Below are 23666 nucleotides of genomic sequence, written 5' to 3' on the forward strand. Positions count from 1 at the left end.
CGCACACGGAGAAAAGTAATTTTGAACATGGCTCCAGGTAGACGGGACTAGCGAAGGAGGTCAATGTCACCGCCTCGATTGGCGAGATTGACACGTCGCTGGCCCTGTCACCTGGTATGGACTTAAAGGGGAAGCCCTACGCCGGTAAAAACGGCGTGGGGGTCCCCCAAAGTCCATATCAGACCCTTATCTGAGCACGCAGCCTGATCGGTCAGGAAAGGGGATGAGGATGAGAGAGCGCCCCCCCTCCTGAGCCGTACCAGGCCGTGTGCCCTCAGCATGGGGGGTGCCACCCCAAAGAACCTTGTCCCCATGTTGATGAGGACAAGGGCTTCTTCCCGACAACCCTGGCCGTTGGTTGTCCGGGTCTGCGGGCGGGGGGCTTATCGGATTCCGGGAGCCCCCTTTACCCATGTGAATGAGTATGGGGTACAATGTACCCTACCTATTCATCTGGTGAAAAAAAAAGGAAATAAAACACAACACAAGGTTTTAAAATAATTTATTGCACAGCTCCGGGGGTCTTCTTCCGTCTTGGGGGGTCTTCTCGCCAGACTCCTCCGCTATCTTCTGCTAGCTCTTTTACTAGAGGGGCCACCACTAGTAAAAGAGCTGGAAGAAGGAGCGGAGGCCCGGCAAGAAGAACCGAAGAGGAGGACAAGACCCCTGAAGTTGGAAGAAGAGGCAGCGGTGACAGAAGATCGGGCCACCGCTAGTAAAAGAGCTATAGGAAGAAAGCGGAGGCCCGGCAAGAAGAACCGAAGAGGGGGACAAGACCCCTGAAGAGGGGGATAAGACCCCCCAAAGTCGGAAGAAGACCCCCGGAAGGTAGTGGCAATGAAGAAGAAAGCCGCTAGCAGAAGATAGCGGAGGAGTCCGGCGAGAAGACCCCCCCAAGACGGAAGAAGACCCCCAGAACTATGCAATAAATTATTTTAAAACCTTGTGTTGTGTTTTATTTACATTTTTTTCACCAGGTGAATGGGTAGGGTACATTTTACCCCATACTCATTCACATAGGGCTGGTATCTGGGGGCCCCCTTATTAAAGGGCCTCCAGGATTCTGGTAAGCCCCCCACCCACAGACCCAACAACCAACGGCCAGGGTTGTCGAGAAGAGGCCCTTGTCCTCATCAACATGGGGACAAGGTGCTTTGGGGTGGGGGGGCCGCACGGCCCCCCTTCCCCAAAGCACCCCCATGTTGAGGGCACGTGGCCTGGTATGGCTCAGGAGGGGGGGCGCTCGCTCGTCCCGACCCCCTTTCCTGACCGGCCGTGCTGCATGCTCAGATAAGGGTCTGATATGGACTTTAGGGGGACCCCCACGTCGTTTTTTCGGCATAGGGCTTCCCCTTTAAGTCCATACCAGGTGACGGGGCCAGCGACGTGTCAATCTCGCCCATGGAGGCGGCGACATTGACTTCCTTCGCTAGTCCCGTCTACCTGGAGCCGCGTTCAAAATGAACGGACTTTCCTCCGTGTGTGGGCAAGTCCGTTCATTTCATAAGTCCGGCAGTTTGTCGGCCGCACCTAGTCCGCCGGAAAAGTCCGATCGTGTGTGGGCAGGTCCACTCGTTTTGAAGTCCAGCGGACCTCCGCTTCAAAGTCCGGAGGTTTGTCCGCCGGACTAAGTACACCAGATAGTCCGATCGTGTGTACGCGGCATTAGAGACCCTGCGCTCCTCCACCTTCCCCACAGAAGGTCTGGTATGGATATTAAGGGGATCCCCGCACCAAAATGTAAAAAAATATGCCATAGGGGTGCCCCAGGCCCCCAGGCACCATATACTCTAAACAGCAGTATACATACTATACGGCCTGCCCTATATACTCTGCAAAAAATTGGGCCTTCGTTGTTGGTGGTGCCAGAACACTGTAACCCCTCACAGTTACTCTTGTTGGGCACAGGACCGGGCCCTGCTGTTAAATATAATATCAAAAATTGTAATTACATGGCCCTGTTAAACAGGGGCAGAAAAATTGGACCTCTGGTTTTGGTGGCACCAGAACACTGTAACCCCTCACAGTTACTCTTGTTGGGTGCAGGAATGGGTCCTGCTGTCAAATATTATATCAAAAATTGTAATTACATGGCCCTGTTAAACAGGGGCAGAAAAATTGGGCCTCTGTTTTTGGTGGCACCAGAACACTGTAACCTTTCATAGTTACTCTTCTTGGGCGCAGGAACGGGCCCTGCTGTCAAATATTATATCAAAAATTGTAATTACATGTCCCTGTTAAACAGGGGCAGAAAAATTGGGCCTTGGGTGGGGGTGGTGGGGGTGGTGCCACAACACTATAACCTCTCACAGTTACTCTTGTTGGGTGCAGGAATGGGTCCTGCTGTCAAATATTATCTCAAAAATTGTAATTACATGGCCCTGTTAAACAGGGGCAGAAAAATTGGGCCTCTGGTTTTGGTGGCACCAGAACACTGTAACCCCTCACAGTTACTCTTGTTGGGTGCAGGAATGGGTCCTGCTGTCAAATATTATATCAAAAATTGTAATTACATGGCCCTGTTAAACAGGGGCAGAAAAATTGGGCCTCTGTTTTTGGTGGCACCAGAACACTGTAACCTTTCATAGTTACTCTTCTTGGGCGCAGGAACGGGCCCTGCTGTCAAATATTATCTCAAAAATTGTAATTACATGGCCCTGTTAAACAGGGGCAGAAAAATTGGGCCTCTGGTTTTGGTGGCACCAGAACACTGTAACCCCTCACAGTTACTCTTGTTGGGTGCAGGAATGGGTCCTGCTGTCAAATATTATATCAAAAATTGTAATTACATGGCCCTGTTAAACAGGGGCAGAAAAATTGGGCCTCTGTTTTTGGTGGCACCAGAACACTGTAACCTTTCATAGTTACTCTTCTTGGGCGCAGGAACGGGCCCTGCTGTCAAATATTATATCAAAAATTGTAATTACATGTCCCTGTTAAACAGGGGCAGAAAAATTGGGCCTTGGGTGGGGGTGGTGGGGGTGGTGCCACAACACTATAACCTCTCACAGTTACTCTTGTTGGGTGCAGGAATGGGTCCTGCTGTCAAATATTATCTCAAAAATTGTAATTACATGGCCCTGTTAAACAGGGGCAGAAAAATTGGGCCTCTGGTTTTGGTGGCACCAGAACACTGTAACCCCTCACAGTTACTCTTGTTGGGTGCAGGAATGGGTCCTGCTGTCAAATATTATATCAAAAATTGTAATTACATGGCCCTGTTAAACAGGGGCAGAAAAATTGGGCCTCTGTTTTTGGTGGCACCAGAACACTGTAACCTTTCATAGTTACTCTTCTTGGGCGCAGGAATGGGTCCTGCTGTCAAATATTATCTCAAAAATTGTAATTACATGGCCCTGTTAAACAGGGGCAGAAAAATTGGGCCTCTGGTTTTGGTGGCACCAGAACACTGTAACCCCTCACAGTTACTCTTGTTGGGTGCAGGAATGGGTCCTGCTGTCAAATATTATATCAAAAATTTTAATTACATGGCCCTGTTAAACAGGGGCAGAAAAATTGGGCCTCTGTTTTTGGTGGCACCAGAACACTGTAACCTTTCATAGTTACTCTTCTTGGGTGCAGGAATGGGTCCTGCATTCAAATATTATCTCAAAAATTGTAATTACATGGCCCTGTTAAACAGGGGCAGAAAAATTGGGCCTCTGGTTTTGGTGGCACCAGAACACTGTAACCCCTCACAGTTACTCTTGTTGGGTGCAGGAATGGGTCCTGCTGTCAAATATTATAGCAAAAATTGTAATTACATGCCCCTGTTAAACAGGGACAGAAAAATTGGGCCTTGGGTGGGGGTGGTGGTGCCACAACACTGTAACCTCTCACAGTTACTCTTGTTGGGCTCAGGAACGGGCCCTGCTGTCAAATATTATATCAAAAATTGTAATTACATGCCCCTGTTAAACAGGGACAGAAAAATTGGGCCTTGGGTGGGGGTGCCATAACACTGTAACCCCTCACAGATACTCTTGTGAGGCGCAGGACAGTGGAGGCCTGTCCATAGGTTGCACCTGGGTGCTGCCCCCCCCCCCCTCCTGTAGTCACAAAAATAAAAAAATGTAAATGGCCCCTTTAAGAAAAAAAGTCCTTTAACATAGTGCACTGTGCTCGGGCACCGGATGCAGTGCACTATGGGAAGCACCACGTCTATGCAATCATCAGTTTGCAGACATGGCACTTCATTTACAGGCTTATAACCCACCTTGCGGCGCAATACAAAACGCAGAGTAGCTTACGCCCGTAATATCACTGTGGTTCTATGGGCGGGAGTATTTTTGTTCAAATCTCCAGGTTACTTCTGGGTCTCGTGAAACAGGCGAAAGCTGGAAGTGATGTCAGCAGCTTTGTTCCTTCGGCCCGAGTGGAGCTGCAGGAATTAGGAATGTAAGAGACTGATAGCGAGCCATGTTCTGAAGTACTGTCGGAGTTTTCCGATAAAATGTTCTCCTCAGGCTCAAACTTTCCTAAATCATCTCCCTGTGCCCTGTGACAAAGTGGACGCTTAGTAACTGTTTGCAAACATTATTTTACCAGCAAAGGAATTAATTGACATTTCAGTGTGTGAAACAAAAGTGGATGCACCAAATATTTGGGCATCTCATTAATGTTCAGTAACATCATGGGGTTTTAATACCAGTCCTATTAGGCAAGGCTGCATTTGGTTGGACACAGGCTGCATTTTATAGGACACAGGCTGCATTTTATGGGACACAGACTGCATTTTATTGGACACAGACTGCATTTGGTGGGACACAGACTGCATTTGGTGGGACACAGGCTGCATTTGGTGGGACACAGGCTGCATTTGATGTGACACAGGCTGAATGTAAGGAGGGACTCCGCTTGGGACATCTGGTGGCAGGCGATATGGCATAGTGACACACTCAGGGCTCCCACTGATTCTGCCTTATGGTGAGTTGAATGATTTCATTTTGTAATGCAATGTGATAATAGAAATAATGCGCTTCAATCATCCTGACACCATAACAACCATGGTGTCGGGATGATTGAAGTGCTAACACCAGGTGTTTGGAATATCTTTATCTGCTGATTGTTAAACTTTCTAGAATGCACATATTTCTATTGTTGTGTAGGATCTGGGCCTGCTGTCCCTCCATCAATCTCTCCCTCTCCCTCCTTTCCTCGTTCATCTCAGACGCCAACCACACCACCTTAGAGCCACGTCCACTATTTCACTGAAACTATGCCCATTTTCACCAAGAGGGAGGGGTCAAAAGGAAGGGTGGGGTCTTGCGCCCCCCCCATCCTAAAACTTCACCAGCCGCCACTGGTGCAGGAATGGGCCCTGCTGTGAAATATTATATCAAAAATTGTAATTACATGCCCCTGTTAAACAGGGGTAGAAAAATTGAGCCTTGGGTGGTGGTGGTGGTGTCCTAAACCAAAAATATTGTTGAAAGATAGCATCAATTGCATATTGAGCAAGTTCTGGCCAGTGGTCCATCCTCAAGACCCAGTAACCCAGTGGAAAGGTCTCCAAGTCTGCTCATGCCCCTAGATATGCTGAGGACTCCACCGCTATTCCTCTGACTGAACGAAGCCCCAGCAACAGGTTGTCCAGCACTAGGCAATGGTAACCTCCCAGGGTCTGGAAATGTGTGACACAAACTTTTCTTCAAGGCCTCCTGAAGATGATTCATCCTCTGCTCCCTCTGTGAAGGCAGGATAGTGTCACAGATGTATTCATTGTCGCTGCTCACCATCCTTGTGGCCTCCTCAAATGGACAGTGCATGCATCCTTGATCAGTAGCCATTGGCATGGCGAAAAGAAGCCAAGCTCCCCTGACCCTGTCCTGGGGCCATACTCACACAGGTAGTGATGTCCCTGTGCTGTGTTTGCAGCTGCTGCAGCATTGCCAATGTTGAGTTCCACCTGGTGGGCATGTCACAAACGAGGGGCCATATTCTATGCCACGAGGTGCCATGTTGAACTTCCAGTGACCAGTATGAGAGAGTGAGAGCGATAACACCAAATTCAACACACCTGCTTTTCATTCACACTTGAGACCTTGTAACACTAACGAGTCACATGACATCCGGGAGGGGAAATGGCTAAATGGACCCAATTTGGACATTTTTCACATAGGGGTGTACTCACTTTTGTTGCCAGCAGTTTAGACATTAAAGGAGTTGTAAAGGTTCATGTTTTTTCACCTTAATGCATCCTATGCATTAAGGTGAAAAAACACCTGGCAGTGACCGGCCCCCAGCCCCCCCCCCCCCCCCTGTTTTACTTACCTGAACCCTCAAACTTGTCCCATGGGAATGCACGGTCTCTCGTCTAGGGGGTTCTCTGTTGTTGATTGGCTAGATTGATAGCAGCGCAGCCATTGGCTCCCGCTGCTCTCAATCAAATACAATGATGCAGCCACCGGGGGGGTGGGCCCGGTCCTGCATTCAGTGTCTATGGATGCCAAATGCTGGACTTGGGAGCACCCCTGCAAGGTAACCCCCTGGGAGAGCGCTTCTCCCAGGGGGTTATCTAATGCGGGGAGGAGCCGAGAGAGTCACCAAGGGACCCCAGAAGATCAGGTTCGGGGCCACTCTGTGCAAAACGAGCTGCACAGTGGAGGTAAGTATGACATGTTTGTTATTTAAAAAAAAAAGAACCTTTAGTATCACTTTAATGGCTGTGTGTTGAGTTATTTTGAGGGGACAGCAAATTTACACTGTTCTACAAGCTGTACACTCACTACTTTACATTATAGCAAAGTGTCATTTCTTCAGTGTTGTCACATGAAAAGATATAATAAAATATTTACAAATATGTGAGGGTTGTACTTACTTTTGTGAGATACTGTAAGTCTGTCTAAATGCAAAATGCTATATTTCAAATTGAGACTTTATTAATACATGGAATACATTATTTTATGAGTTTTATTTTTAAATCCATACTGTAGCCTATGTCTATTTTATTAGTATACTTGTCAAAAATGACAAAAATAATTAAATAAAGGATTTGTGCTCTTTTTCTGTATCACTAATTATTAATCAACACACGTTAAGAATTGAATGTTTTTAGCCAACTTTGTTGGACACATTTAGTATATGGCACGCTTTAAGAAATTGAATATTTGCTTTAATATATTGGATGTTTTAATACTTTTAGTCATAGGCTATATTATGCAGTTCAGTGATATAGCAGAAATAGAGAAACAGTAATGAAAACTGAATTAACTAATTAATGGGGCTTGAGCTGCTAAAGGAAGAAAAATTGGACAGATAATACCACAAGCTAAATCATAGCAAATATAACAAAAAGCTGCATAGAAAAGCAAGGTCTAAAGATTTTAACAGCCTTTTCTTCTATACTGACAATGACTTCCATGCAATATTACACTTTTGGCTGATGCTAATTAAAAGGACCACTTTAGTAAGGTGATGATTTTGAGCATTTTTATGCTTTAAATTCGACAATCTGTGTTCAGTAAGGCAAAATACTGGTATAGTATGGTCAGGGTTTTTTTTCAGACAATAGGTGCTGGAACTCAACCACGACCTCCCAAAACCCCTCCACCCACACACAACCTACAAATCACATCAAATAGTGGGTGTGGTCAGTCAAATTTCACAAACAGTAGGAGGGTCTTAAAGGGGCATAAAAGACCAGGATTGAATTACATACAGATTGCAGAATTCAAGGGGGTTACACACAGAGTACAGAGCTGTCACTTGTAAACACAGAAACCGGACTTCTTTGTTTACAAGTGATTGTGTTGAGCAGGCTCCCCAAGGGTCTGAGCCAGAGGTGGTGGAACTGAGTTCCACTAAGTTCCCCCTGATAAAAGCCCTGAGTATGGTAAAGGGGAACATGTGACAAGCCCCCTGCTTCCCTAGTGCAGGATTCAGTGCACGAGCAACCAATATGTAGACCTGGGGTTTGTCTCATTGGATTGGAGGAGAGTATACAGACCCATGCCCAACAAGTTTAAACACAGGAACGTGGGGAATAGTGGCAGCAGATTAGGATGGTGGGGGAACAATTGGAGTGTAAATGTTCTTAACCACTTCAATACCGGGCACTTAAACACCTTCCTGCCCAGACCAATTTTGAGCTTTCAGCGCTGTTGCACTTTGAATGACAATTGCGCGGTCATGCTACACTGTACCCAAATGAAATTTTTATCATTTTTTTCCCACAAATAGAGCTTTCTTTTGGTGGTATTTGATCACCTCTGCGGTTTTTATTTTTTGCTAAACAAATAAAAAAATACCGAAAATTTTGAAAAAAAAATGTTTTTTTTTGTTTCAGTTTCAAAACTTTGCAAATAAGTACGTTTTCTCCTTCACTGATGGGCACTGATGGGGTTACACTGATGGGCAATGCTAAGGCGGCACTGATGGGCACCGATGAGGTGGCACCAATGAAGTGGCACTGATGAGGCGGCATTGATGGACACCGATATGTGGCACCGATATGTGGCACTGATAGGCGGCACTGATGGGTGGCACTGATGGGCGACACGGATGGGCACTGATAGGTGGCACAAATTGGCACGGATTGGCATGGATGGGCATGGATAGTTGGCACAGGTGGGCATGGGTTAGGCGGCACAGGTGGGCATGGGTAGGCGGCACAGGTGGGCATGGGTAGGTGGCTCAGGTGGGCATGGGTAGGCGGCACAGGTGGGCATGGGTAGGCGGCACAGGTGGGCATGGGTAGGCACTGATAGGCGGCACAGATGGGAACTGATAGGCGGCATTGTATTATAATATATTGTACTAATGGATGCCAATCAGTGCCAATCAATAATGCATGCCAATCAGTGATGCCCATTGTGGGCACTGATTGGCATCCATTATGGGCACTGATTGGCATCCATTGTGGCACTGATTGGAATCCCTGGTGGTCTAGGGTGGCATACCTTGTCCTTGGCATCCCTGGTGGTCTGGTGGCGTCCCTGGTGGTCCAGTGTGGGCATCCTCGGGGGGGCTGTGCTGATAATCGATCAGCACAGACCCCCCTGTCAGAGGAGCAGCCGATCGGCTCTCCTCTACTCACGTCTGACAGACGCGAGTGAGGAAAAGCCGATCACCGGCTTTTCCTATTTACACTGTGATCAGCCGTGATTGGACACGGCTGATGACGTGGTAAAGAGTCTCCGTCGGAGACTCTTTACCGAGATCGTAGTTGCCGGGTGTCAGACTGACACCCCGCAACAACGATCGCCGCGATGCGCGCCCCCGGGGGCGCGCAGCGGCTCATAATCCTGATCACGTCATATGACGTCCGGTCAGGATTATGCAACCACTTTTTGCTATAGGGCGGGCGGCAAGTGGTTAAAGAGGTATTAAACCCAAAACCAGCTGCTTACCAATCATTAGATGTGGTGGTTGCATCAGTTTTTTTTGTTTAGGCTTTTTCCCTCTGATTTACAGCTGAACTCCATCTTTTGATATACTATACATAGTTTGTTCTTTCATACTATACATATTCGTTTTGGCCCAAGCTGGCCCAAATTAACTATGTTAATTATATCAAAATATGGAGTTCAGCTTTAACCTGGTGATCTGGCAAGTAACACAACTCCTGTATTAAGTGTGCCTATACTCTGAATGAAGGAGCACAGGGGACATATTTTGACATCAGTATTGTCAATTCGGGGGGGGGGGGGGTTAAATGAACTAACGGATTTAGATACACTAATGCCTTGTACACACGGTCGGACATTCCGACCACAAAATCTGTCTGATTTTTTCCGATGGATTTTGTCCTAAAACTGGTGCTGCATACACATGAACAAAGTTGTTGGAAAATCCGATCGTTCGGAACGTGGTGAAGTTCGGTGCATATGACGGAACTATGTAGAGGCTAGCAGCCAATAGCTTTGTTCTCGTAATTTTGTCTGAGCATGCGTGGCACTTTGTCCGTCGGAAATTCTCTACAAACGATTGGAAAAAGTTTGATTTTCTTGTTGGAAAATTTTAGACCCTGCTTTCAAATTTTTTCCATCGGAATTTCCAACGGAAAAAGTCAGATAGAGCCCACACACGATTGGATTTTACGACGATATAATCTGATCGGACCTTTTCCGTTTGGAATTTACGACCATGTGTACAGGGCATAACAAATTCCAAACTCCAGTTAACACTTTATAAGCAGTTACAGCAACTGTTTTCTTTCGTTTACGATAAAAGGTTTACATAAACTAATAAAAGTTGGCCGTTGTAAGCACCCTGCTAGTGTTAAATGGTTTGTCTCATTCCTATAACTGCTGTACAGCATGTTCTTTTTAAATATTACAAACTTACTGACTGGATCACTGGAAGAAAAAACGCCTAAAAAAGAGAACTAATGCAGCCATCAAATCTAAAAAAATGGTAAGCTGCTATATAATAAATGTTGGCTTTTGGGTTTAAATACCACTTTAAAGAAAAACTGTGAAAAAAAAAATGAAGGCTGCCATTTTTTTTTTTTAAATCAAGAAAAACTTTTGTTGAAATTGAAATAGCAAACATCCATGTCAGATATACAACTTAGTGTAAACTAAGTGCCTATGTAAACAAGGCAGATTGCAGTTCTGTCAGCGGTGAAGACATTGATCTTGTGTTCCTGATAAGCAGAAACATGGATCTCTGCCTTCCCCTAGTACAAGCAACTCCCACAGTTTAGTAAAGCACAGGTCAGGCATACATTGATCACCCCTGATGTTAACCCCTTCCCAGCCAGTGTCATTAGTACAGTGACAGTGCATATTTCTTAGCACTGATCATTGTATTGGTGTCACTGGTCCCCAAAAAGTGTCAAGAGTGTCAGTTAGTGTCTCAACTGTCCGCTGTAATATCGCAGTCCCACTATAAGTCACTGATCACTGCCATTACAAGAAAAATAAATTAATAAATAAAAACATCCAATAGTTTGTGGACGCTATAACGTTTGTGCAAACCAATCAATATACGCTTTTTGGGATTTTTCTTTTACCTAAAATATATATAGCAGAACACATGTTAGCCTAAATTGATGAAGAAATCATGATTTTTTTCAATTTTTTTATTGGACATGTTTTATAGCATTACCCCAAAAATATATATTTTTTCAAAGTTGTCAGTCCGTTTTTGTTTATAGTGCAAAAAATAAAAACTGCAGAGGTAATCAAATACCACCAAAAGAAAGCTCTATTTGTGGGAAAAAGGGACATTAATTTTATTTGGGTACAGCGTCGCACGGCTGCGCAATTTTCAGCTAAAGTAACGCAGTGTACTATCACAAAAAAAAAATGGCCTGGTCAGGAAGGGGGGTTAATCTTCCAGAGGTCAAGTGGTTAATTAAGCTTTGGCAAAATAAAAAACCTGGAAGCTTATTGGTTTCTAGGCAGGGCAGCACCAGATTGTGCACTCTCCAGTTTTAGTAAATCAACCCCAAAGTGTCTTTCTGGCTGGATCACCAGGTGAAAATAGCCACCTGACATCTGCGCTATGGCCAAATGATGGCCACAGCGCAGATGTGAATTCCCAGGAGGCCATCATATGATGGCCTCCCCTGTGCATGCTCCCTGCATGCGCCCTGTAGAGCTGTAATTGCAGAGTCACCGAGACTCAGGTGATCACAGATCTGAGTAAGGGGCCAGTCCGGCCCCTTACCATGTGATCAGCTGTCAGCCAATGATAGCTGATCACATGAAGTAAACAAAAGCTCAGTGATCTTTTTTTTTTCTCCTCATGCTGACAGCGGAGGAGAAAAAATAAGGCGATCACCGGCTTATCCGACATTGGTCCCTAAGAGGAAGAGGCAATTATACCTCATTTATACCGTCCAACAGTGCCCACAAGTGCCACCTATCCATGCCCACCAGTGCCACCTATCAATGCCCGCCAGTGGTGCCAATCAGTGCCACCTAGAAGTGCTGCCTATCAGTATAATCAATCAGTGCCCATCACTGCCACTCATCACTGCCCATCACTGCCACCCATCTGTGCCCATCAGTGCCACCTATCGGTGCCCATCAGTGCAGCCTCATCAGCGTACATCAATGACAGACAAAAATTACCCATTATAACATTTTAAAACAAAATTTTTTTTTTTTTAATTCTGCCTTTTTAATTAAAAATAAATAAATAAAAATCGCACAGGTGATCAAATACCACCAAAAGAAAGCTCTATTTGGGGGGAAAGAAATGATAAAAATTCATTCATTTGGGTACAGTGTTGTATGACCGCGCAATTGTCATTCAAGTGCAACAGCACTGAAAGCTGAAAATTGGTCTGGATAGGAGGGGAGTTTAAGTGCCCAATGAGCAAGTGAATAGAAAACAAAAGCTTAAAAAATCAATGCAGCCACCAAATTCAAAGACTGCTATGCTGCATTATATTGCATGTTTGCTCTTGGGTTTAGAGTGACTTTAAATTGCTAATTTCTCAGTTAGAATTTTTCTACCTTCTGTTTTGTTTATGCCACTTGTGTACAACAGGGCTGACCCATGTTCCTCTGTTATATGTCACCCCTGAGTGAAGCAAATTGCAACTCAGTGCCTTTGGGTATGTCACTGTGACTAAGGAGATCCACAACTATGTCTAGGATTATTTTTTTCTAGATGTGTGACTAAACCAGCATTTGTCTAACATGATCAAATTAAATCCACCATTTTTATTTTCCCAACTGCCAAACAAATAGTTAGGCAGAAGAAGAAACCAACAGAGAATATTGACACCTTAGTTAAAACCACCTCACATGTGGAGCAAGGCACAAATCAACCAAATGTGCAAGTGCCGACCAACATGCACATAAATCATTTATAACGATAATCTAAAGCAAGCTCCAAATCTCATTAAAGTATATGAATCCTTAATCTGTTTTGGCAAAAAAAGAGCCAATACACATTTTTTCTTTTTATCATAAATTACAGTTCTGTGGCACTGTGCAAATATTACCAAGCTGTAAGACAGCTGTGCTCCATTAAAATGTGTAATGGTCGCTGATTTCTTACAGCACATGGTCATCAGGCCGAATCTACAGCCAGTAATTAGGAAGATGAAATGTTTAATTGTGCCTTAATTTTGATAAAATTTATCTGTCACACATCCCGTAGTCAAGCATTATGCTCACAAATCAATGTCATCTGTACTAAGCAGGAACCGAAGCACAAGGCTCTTGTTCCTCACTGACTCATTTGAATGTCAAACTGTTTTCTGTGTAAACAAACAGTGTAAAATGAAGGAACATGTTCTGAAAAGCACAGCTTCACCTCATGAAAATCCATGGCATAAAAAGTTAGTTAATCCTACCATCTTGTCTAAGAAAAGTTTATTTCTTCACCCTTTTTATATTTTAAAGCCACAGTTTTGCTCTACAATATTTATTACAAACAGTAAAAACTAATTTCAGCCTTCCTTCCTAGATCATGAAAACATGATGTGCAGGTGTTTCCTGTTTGAACCATTACCAGGCTAGATGTGCATTTTTCTGATATATTTCAGAGCAGATTAACCATGCTAAATAAATATATTTCTATCTCCAGGTAACCAAGTGTATTCTACCTAATCCTCCCAATCTTAATTATTCTCCTGATAGAAGACTCCTTTCTGTTACAAAATGCTCTTCAACTGAGGTGTGGTGAAAGACAGATCCTGCAAAATTTAGCTTTTATCTATAAATTCTTAGACCCCTTTCACAGTGGAGCAGTGCGGGCGTTAGCGGTAAAGGGCCGCTAGTTTTAACGGTGTTTAACCGCTGTTATAGTGGTGCTTTTTGGGCAATAGTGGGGCGCTTTTAACCCCCCACTAGTGGCTGAATAAAGGGTAAAAAAGAGCCCACAAAGCGCCGCAGCCAAAGCACTTTGCATGTGCTTTGGCGGCGCCGCCCATTGATTTAATGGGCAGGGGGGGTGCACAGCCCCAAAGATGCTGCTTGCAGGACCTTTTTCCTGTCCTGCAAGCACACCGCCCCAGTGTGAAAGCACTCAGGCTTTCACCCTGGATAGACTTGAAAGCTGCTTTTCAGGCGCTTTACAGGCTCTATTTTTAGTGCTAAAATGCCCGAAAAGCACCCCAGTGTGAAAGGGGTATTAAAGCATCAGCTTGACATTGCATGCTGGATGAAAGCAAAGTCTACCCAGCCATCTAGCCAAAGTAGTAAGCTTGACGTGAAGGAACTAGGCTACAGGCTTTATGTACCTAACATGAAGTAAAATATTTTTTTTATGTAAGGACTTTAAGTGATGGTCCTTCCTCAGTTATCGTCATGTGAGTATTTTTGTAACACCACATGCAGGGTTTCAGAATATATACAACAGTTTTGGGGGTGCAAGATAATTTTATTGAGGAACCCTTCATTTAGAGAGAAAGAACGTGGCCCAAAATATGAGCTTTTTGGGACCCCCCCCCCCCCCTCCGAGGGGGGAAATGAATAAGAGAAGTTGATGCTTTTCTTTAAATGTAAAATGTAATGTTAAAGAAGGAAATTTTGTGGCCATTTGTTTTCTTCAGTGAAGTGGCTTTTAATGATTAGGTTGAATGCACATCCTTGTATATACAAAAGACGTGCTGCTGAGCAAAGGCTTGCAATTTAGGAACCGAGAGTGAATCTTCCTTGTTAGTGTGGGCTGAAGATGAGTTGTAAACATCATGTTTAATCTGATGGTTTGTGGTAACAAATCGCTGGATGTACAGGCAAGGAATGGAGACTTGAGAGATTGATCTAACAAGTTTCAGTATCTGTTGATTTCACTTCATGGATGTTGGTTAGTACACTCACTGGAAGGCTTTGCGTGTGACTTAGGAAAAATTGGTCACTGTGTCCAAAGTGATGACCTGGGCAAAAAGAATCATTTGTTTATGAGAGTTGAAATTGGGGGAAAAGTCGGGAGAAGGCTGCTGGGCTTTGTGTATTGAGATGGATCTCTGACCCCATACTGATACTGGAAGAAGTCACAAGTTTTCAGTGTAAATGCAGAGCTGAGATGGAGAGCCCTTTTACAGGGGAAAGGAAAATGAACTCAATTGACCTTAACCACCTTCAGACCGGACCATTTTGCTGGTAAATGAACAGAGGTCTTTTTACAATTTGGCACTGCGCTGCTTTAACTGGTAATTGCGCGGTCATGCAATGTTGTACCCAAACAAAATTTGCGTCCTTTTCTTCCCACAAATAGAGCTTTCTTTTGATGGTATTTGATTGCCTCTGCGATTTTTATTTGTTGCCATATAAACGTAAAAAGACTGCAAATTTTGAAAAAAAATGATATTTTCTACTTTTTGTTATTAGAAAAATCCAATAAACTCAATTTTAGTCATACATTTAGGCCAAAATGTATTCAGCCACATGTCTTTGGTAAAAAAAAAAGTCAATAATTGTATATTTATTGGTTTGCGCAAAAGTTGTCACATCTACAAACTAAGGTACGTTTTCTGGAATTTACGCAGCTTTTAGTTTACGACTGCCTATCTCATTTCTTGAGGTGCTAAAATGGCAGGGCAGTACAAAACCCCCCCAAATGACCCCATTTTGGAAAGTAGACACCCTAAGGAAATTGATAAGTGGCATGTTGAGCCCATTGAATATTTAATTTTTTTGCCTCAAGCGATTGAATAATGACAAAAAAATTTTTTTTTTTTTTTTTTTTACACAAAGTTGTCACTAAATGATATATTGCTCAAACATGCTATGGGCATATGTGAAATGACACCCCAAAATAAATTCTGCTGCTTCTCCTGAGTACGGGGATACCACATATGTGGGACTTTTTGGGAGCCTAGCCGCGTACGGGGCCCCGAAAACCAAGCACCGCCTTCAGGCTTTCTAAGGGCGTAAATTTTTGATTTCACTTCTCACTACCTATTACAGTTTTGAAGGCCATAAAATGCCAAGATGGCACAAAACCCCCACAAATGACCCCATTTTAGAAAGTAGACACCCCAAGCTATTTGCTGAGAGGCATGTTGAGTCCATGGAATATTTTATATTTTGCCACAAGTTGCGGGAAAATTACAAACTTTTTTTTTTTTTTTTTTTTTTCACAAAGTTGTCACTAAATGATATATTGCTCACGCATGCCATGGGCATATGTGAAATGACACCCCAAAATAAATTCTGCTGCTTCTCCTGAGTACGGGGATACCACATATGTGGGACTTTTTGGGAGCCTAGCCGCGTACGGGGCCCCGAAAACCAAGCACCGCCTTCAGGCTTTCTAAGGGCGTTACAGTTTTGAAGGCCATAAAATGCCAAGATGGCACAAACCCCCCCAAATGACCCCATTTTGGAAAGTAGACACCCCTGAATTTAGGGGTACACTAGTGAGACTAGGTAATAAATGGCGGGTGCCCTGAAACTATAAAAAAAATAACTAACCAACCAGCGTCACCTGTAACAGTTATATGGTGATCACTGGTGAAAGGGTTAACTAGGGGGCAATCAGGGGGCTTTATGCGGTAGTATATGGGGGTCCCTGGCGCTATAAAAAGCTGCGGCGAACCTAAATACCTACCTGCCTAACTAGCGTCACCTGTGACACTAATACAGTGATCAGAAAAACGATCGCTTATTAGGCTGGGTTCACACTGGAGCGATGCGGGAACGCCACGAATCCGCGGCGGGTTCCCGCATCACATGCCTCCCGGCGGCAGTTCACACTGCCCTATGCGAACTGCTGGGAGTGTCAGTGAAATGTTAATGACACCCCCAGATCAGTTCGCATATCGCAGTGCGATCTGCAAACTCGGATCGCATGGTGTGAACACCCATGCGATCCGATTCTGCTGCGGACCAAAAAAAGGGTCCCGTGCGAGTTTGCGGCGGGTGCGGCGGGTGCGACACGAATTCAGCCATACTATCTGTATGGCTGAACTCGAATCGCACAGAGATCGGATGTGATTTGCACTGCAGTGCGGTGCGAATCACATCCGTTCTCATAAACCGCTGCAATGTGAACCCAGCCTTAGTGACACTGGCGACGGGGGGTGATCACGGGGTTAAATCTTTATTGGGGGGGTTAGGGGGGTACCTTAGAACTAAAGGGGGCTAACCCTAACTGCCCTAACAGTTATTACAGTCACAAATTACACCCGCCGGGTGATCAGGGGGTTAAACCTTTATTAGGTAATAAATGGCGGGTGCCCTGAAACTATAAAAAAATAACTAACCAACCAGCGTCACCTGTAACAGTTATATGGTGATCACTGGTGAAAGGGTTAACTAGGGGGCAATCAGGGGGCTTTATGCGGTAGTATATGGGGGTCCCTGGCGCTATAAAAAGCTGCGGCGAACCTAAATACCTACCTGCCTAACTAGCGTCACCTGTGACACTAATACAGCGATCAGAAAAACTATCGCTTATTAGGCTGGGTTCACACTGGAGCGATGCGGGAACGCCATGAATCCGCGGCGGGTTCCCGCATCGCATGCCTCCCGGCGGCAGTTCACACTGCCCTATGCGAACTGCTGGGAGTGTCAGTGAAATGTTAATGACACCCCCAGATCAGTTCGCATATCGCAGTGCGATCTGCAAACTCGGATCGCATGGTGTGAACACCCATGCGATCCGATTCTGCTGCGGGCCAAAAAAAGGGTCCCGTGCGAATTTGCGGCGGGTGCGGTGGGTGCGGCGGGTGCGACACGAATTCAGCCATACTATCTGTATGGCTGAACTCGAATCGCACAGAGATCGGATGTGATTTGCACTGCAGTGCGGTGCGAATCACATTCGTTCTCATAAACCGCTGCAATGTGAACCCAGCCTTAGTGACACTGGCGACGGGGGGTGATCACGGGGTTAAACCTTTATTGGGGGGGTTAGGGGGGCACATTAGAACTAAAGGGGGCTAACCCTAACTGCCCTAACAGTTATTACAGTCACAAATGACACCAATGCAAAAAAAAAAAAAAGCAATTGGTGTCACTGTGACTGGGGGGGCAGGGGTAATTGGGGGGTGATCGGGGGGTAAAGGGGGGGTGTGAGTGTGCCTGGCATGTTCTACTGTATGTGTGGTGTGTTGGTGCAACTCACCGAACCTCTCTCCTCGGTGCCGGAACGAAAAATACCGACACGGAGAAGAGAATACATCACTTCCTCTCCTGTGTTTACATTACAGGAGAGGAAATGATGTCACGGGACATTTTCATTCGTCGGGAGCGATCACGAGGGGGTGGCCATGAATGAATGGATCGCTCCCGAACGAATACCGACCGCCGCAGGCACCGGGCAGGCAAGGACGTACATGTAAGTCCTTATGCCTGCCCGTGCCATTCTGTCGACGTACATCGTCGTGCGGCGGTCGGGAAGTGGTTAATCTGGACTCTCTAAAAATCCACTGTAGCCTGAATTCATAGAACATCTTACGAGGTCAATGGAAGTATTTTTACAGAAGCTCTTGTTGTGCAATTTCCTCTCTTCTTCCTATAACCAGCATTTAAACGTACAAGGAGGCTTAGATTCCATGAGTGGCTTTGAGGAACTCAGCAATTAGTTATTTGAGGCAGTGTTTCTCAACTCCAGTCCTCAAGGCACCCCAACAGGTCATGTTTTCAGGCTTTCCATTATTTTGCACAGGTGATTTGATCAGTTTCACTGCCTTAGTAATTACCACAGCTGTTTCACCTGAGGGAAATCCTGAAAACATGACCTGTTGGGGCGCCTTGAGGACTGAAGTTGAGAAACGCTGATTTGAGGAACCTGTAGCAGGTGTGTATAAGAATTCATCCCATTCTTCCCAAGAGGGTCACTAGAGATCACCAGATTATTATCAAAAGAAAGCACAGGGGACTCAAAAAAAATGTATGTATTGAGTAGACCTGTTGCACTCTTCCCAAAGTCTAATTCTCATTTTGACTGGTGTGAATCTTTTACTGAACAGCCACTTGTGAACACAATCTACATTTTAAAGTATGCTGTGCATGTAGTATGTCAGCAAGCCCATATACCATTGATTGTTCTGGTGCCAAACTCATGACATGAGGGCAGAATGCAGTTATTTGGCACTTACTGGGCAGCCCTTGGGTCCCAGCAATTCTAGGACAATAAAGAAAGTTATTAATTAAACCAGTTTCTACTAAACGATTTTGTTAATTTCTTTCATTTTTAATTTTTCCATGTGGTCAATTGTCTTTTTTCTCTTTTTGAGTATTTTTATTCTCTGACCTATTCTAATGGATCTCGCTGTGAGGACTATCAAATTTGGTGCCAGTAGTTTTAAAAGGGGTAGTACAGGACACTAACTTGTAATAGCAATACAAGCTATTAGTAGCAGCAACTTCTCTCAATCCCCTGCAACATTTGTTCAGCCTCCCTCCTGACCTGTAGCATGTCTACAGTCTTTCATTATCTCTTGTAGCATGCCCACAGTCTTTGACTATCTACTGTAGTCTAGTTTCTGACCCTTTTGTAATACATACGCTGAACATTATGTGGGGCCCTTTGGTAACGTTTGGGGGTTGCACTTGAGGCATGATATATGAACAAAGCCTATCCCTCTATAGTGTGTACTTGTCTCAATTAAGAGCACTAAGTATAATTTCTGTGCTGCCTTTTTCCTCTGCTATCAGCATGAATACATTTCTGACAAGTTTTCCTGACATCAAGAGAAAAATGGTGAGAGGGGAGGGAGCTCCAGCTGATTGACAGCCCCAACTCTGTTCCTGTGTGCTGTGTGAAGGGGGGTGTCCCTTCCCTCCAATCAGCTCTCAGAGCTCTCCTCACTGAGCTCTGCAGAGTGTAACTTCAGCTCTCCACCCCCTTTTTCTGAACTGTCAGAAAAGCTTTAAAAATCCTGGACTTTAAATAGATGTAGAGAAGAGATGACTACAGATAGACAGGTGTGACTTATGTTAAAGGATGTGTTTCATCTCTGTGTATCACCTGAGGCTAGTCACTTCACTGGGTATATGGAAGGGTTTACAACCACTTTAAGTAAGTTTACCACCATTGGTCTATAGCTTGCACACAGATAGTTTTAAAATAAAGTAAATCAATATGTTTTTACATTTCACCTTGCCTTCAAAACCAAAATCCAATTTGACCAAATGCATCTTGTAAGAATGAGTAGCAAGTTAAACAAAATTGAGTTATAGAGGATACAGAACAGTACAAATGCCTAATGCCGCGTACACACGAGCAGACTTTTGAACATCCAAAGTCCGACGGAATGATTCCGTCAGACTATTCGATCGTGTGTGGGCTGCAACGGACTTTTGATTCGCCAAAGTCTGACGGACTTTAGAATATGGAACATGCTTCAAATTTTTCTGACGGAACTCCGCCGGACCCGGTCCCTCTGAAAAATTTGCTCGTGTGTATGCTATTCCGACGGACTAAAACCGTCGCTAGGGCAGCTATTGGCTACTGGCTATGAACTTCCTTATTCGAGTCCAGTCGTACGTCATCACGTTCGAATCCGTCTGAGTTTAGTGTGATTGTGTGTGGCCAAGTCCGCTCAGTCGAAAAGTCCGTCAGAACTCTGTCGGAACTCCGGCAGAACTCCGGCAGAACTCCTTCGGAAGTCTGTCGGACATAAGTCCTCTCGTGTGTACGGGGCTTTAGAATTCTGGTGTAATACATTGTATCAGTGCAAGAGAGTAGAATGTCACCAGCTAGTAAGCATGCATTAATTACCTTTCCTCCCTATAAAACATTAACGCCGCAATAACTTTCATGAATTTCCATAGGTATTTATAAATATATGACAGGGAAAGTCATTTTAACCTGTATTTAAGCCATGCTAATTAATATAGTATTCCCTGCAGCCACAGAAGTCAATTTTCCATTTAAAAATACAATTACAATAATCGGATTTTTACTTCATTTGACAACAGAAGACTTTTATGGTTACCTATCTCCAAATGTTCTTTTTTGTAATTAAAATACAGTGATCAGCCGTAAGGATTTTGAAGCTGTTTCAGTAGTTCCGCTATCCTGCTTAACATGTGGCAACCGTAATAATTAAAATGATACTAACACATGCACAATTTTATAGCCCTTATGGTACAGCCCATTATGCCAAATAAGGTCCTCTGTTTTCACAGCATCCTGCACATGGTCTCATTACACACACTTTTCTTTCTTGTCTTCACACTAACAACTGTTAAAGTGAATCAACACACAAAACGCACTATAACAGCTTAGTGTTTATGATATATGTGCTGATAGTCAGTGAACAGGAAAATCCAAACATTTGCTGTTTATGCAAAGAAGGCTGAGGCAGCCAGTGGCTCTCCAGCTGTTGCGAAACTACCATTTAGAAGTACGCTGTGTGCACGACTGGCAGGGCCTAAGGTGGCTCATTTATAAGACCTGGAGCAAAGGAAGAATAGAGTTATTGCCAATAGCAACTGTCTAGGTGTTTATTTAAATTATACTTATTCCAAGGGCAACATCTTTTCATTTACAGCCAATAGAGTGATAGCTAAATGTACGTTTTGGGAATTTTGAGAAATTAATATGCAGAGGATAGTGGGATATATTTATTTATTTTATTTTTTAAATAAAAAACATAGCAAGAGGAGTGAAATTTTTAGAAAGCAATGGAAGGAATTTTAGTCACAATTTCTACTCACTTCAACTGACTGTTGTGAAACTAAAAAAAGTGAACCTACGCGTGATTTACTAAAGTGTAGAATAGTGTACCTGTCTATTCACTGAGAAATCAGACCCCGTTTCACTTTACATAACTTGTCTTCAAAAACACCGTCATCCTAAGGTATTTGTGTTAAAGCGACTTGTGAGTATTACACTGATTCATAGACAAAGTTTTGACTAAATGAATAGCAGTTTGGCTTTGTAGACCTGGTGATTTGGGGTTTTAATCCCCATAAAACTATCTGCACAGAGTTTGAATGTTCTACTTGCGTTGGTGAGGGCACTCCAGCTGTCTTCCCACTACCCAAAATATACTTCAAAATAAATTTCTAGACTTAGACCTAGACTGGGCCTACTTTTCAGCTTTAATATTTGCAATAAAGAGATTTGATTGTAAGCTCCATCACAAGTAGTAGTACGTTTGGCAACACTAAAAAAATAACTATTTGATTATGTGCTACCTAAACAATCAGCTGAAATAAGAAGAAACTTGTATCCTCCGACACAATTAACAGAAAGTTTAAGTGTTTTTAACCTTTGCATTTTCCCCGATCACTTAGCATTATAAACATGTAGAAAGTTATAAATATGGTCAATTTTATCATGAATAATTATGTAATTAAAAATCTAGTCTATAGACTCCTAAACTCATTTTACACTCATCAGCTTCGAATCACTTTCAGTCTTTAGTCTGGGATAGATTCCAACCTAAGTCTCCTAGGTGGAACTCCAGTGCATCAGGCTAAATTTATCCTTTGCATTTTTTATGATAGTTTGTTGTGAACAGTATTTAAAAGTTAAAATGAAGAATGACAGTTGTTTAAACAAGGGCACTGTAACGCAAATACAAATGACTTCTGTGTACATCAATGATCTGCACATAATAAATAACAGTTTGCCAAGTCATATGCTTTAGCATCACAGCAAACAATGGTGATTAGGAAATGTCACTGTAGCAAATAAAATAATAATAATAAATATTTAGAAGTATTCACAGTTTTTTATTTTATGGAATAAGAAAAAAAGTATTTCAGTCTTAAAGTGGTTGTAAAGCCTTTAAATAAGTAAGCAAAAGAAATTAGAAGAGGAGAAGCTAAAAAGCATGCAGGGAATCTAAGTTGTTGAAAGAGATAGCTAGTAGACAGGCAGCAGCCTTAACACCAAAGAAGATTTTTTAAGTAAGCTTATATTGGATTGTCAAATATACCTATTGCTTGTATTGCTAATACAATGCTGATATTATAAAATTAAGGGTTTTCTGTGATTTTAGATAACTTTAAGGCTATCAAGTGTTGCTTAGCAAATTAACCTCTGCACAGGAGGTATGTGTACTTAGTAATGTCGGTAGTGATGTCAGTATTCCAAAAGAATATTGCTATTTCAGTCTTCCAGCTCCAGTTTTTCAAAAAGTTATTGAATATTGTCATTTGCATATTACCTGAGTCCCAGGTTGGCTTTCTTTTTTTTTACTGTAGATGTAAATGATCTATAAAACAAAAAAAAAAATAAGAAAAACACTGAAAGCTAAAAAAAAAATTAAATACTGTATATTTCAATTCTATTTCACGGTAAACCCAAGAAAATATAGAAATCTGGTAAAGGTCAGTCAGGACACAGAGAAACATCCACAAGGCTTTTTATATCTCTAATGCCGCGTACACACGCCCCGGACTTTCCGGCAGACTAGGTCCGACGGAATCAGTCCGTCAGACAAGCCGATCGTGTGTGGGCTAATCCGATCGTTTTTCATTTTAAAAATCCGACGGCCCTAAAAATAGAACATGTTTCAAATCCGTCCGATGAACTCAATTCCTATTGGGAAAACGTTCATCTGTATGCTGGTTCGATGGACCAAATACGACGCAAGGGAAGCTATTGGCTACTGGCTATTGAACTTCCTTTTTAGTCCTATCTTACGTCATCACGATTAAAACGAATGAACTTTCGAATGGACTTAGTCCATTCGTGTGTGGCCAGGTCCATTCAGAAGTCTGTGAGAACTCCGCTGAAAACTGCGTCAGGAAGACCGCCGGACCTAGTCTGCCAGAAAGTCCGGTCGTGTGTACGCGGCATAAGGGGTCCATTTATAAGGATTTATAAGGATCCAATTACAATCATGGCTATCC

General features: G+C 43.5%; 1 long non-coding RNA gene across 1 annotated transcript in view; it reads right to left on the reverse strand.

The window, feature by feature from the left end:
* LOC143998356 (uncharacterized) overlaps positions 1 to 23666 on the reverse strand; it is a 277732-nt gene that overhangs the window by 188019 nt on the left and 66047 nt on the right. The window contains exon 3 of the long non-coding RNA XR_013277877.1: positions 22979 to 23026. This is a non-coding gene — a long non-coding RNA (uncharacterized LOC143998356). The remainder of the gene's footprint in view (positions 1 to 22978; positions 23027 to 23666) is intronic.

The sequence above is a fragment of the Lithobates pipiens genome, unplaced genomic scaffold, assembly GCF_037356315.1.
Source record: "Lithobates pipiens isolate NorthernLeopardFrog02 unplaced genomic scaffold, aLitPip1_a1.2 Scaffold_19, whole genome shotgun sequence".
In the NCBI taxonomy this organism is placed as follows: domain Eukaryota; kingdom Metazoa; phylum Chordata; class Amphibia; order Anura; family Ranidae; genus Lithobates; species Lithobates pipiens.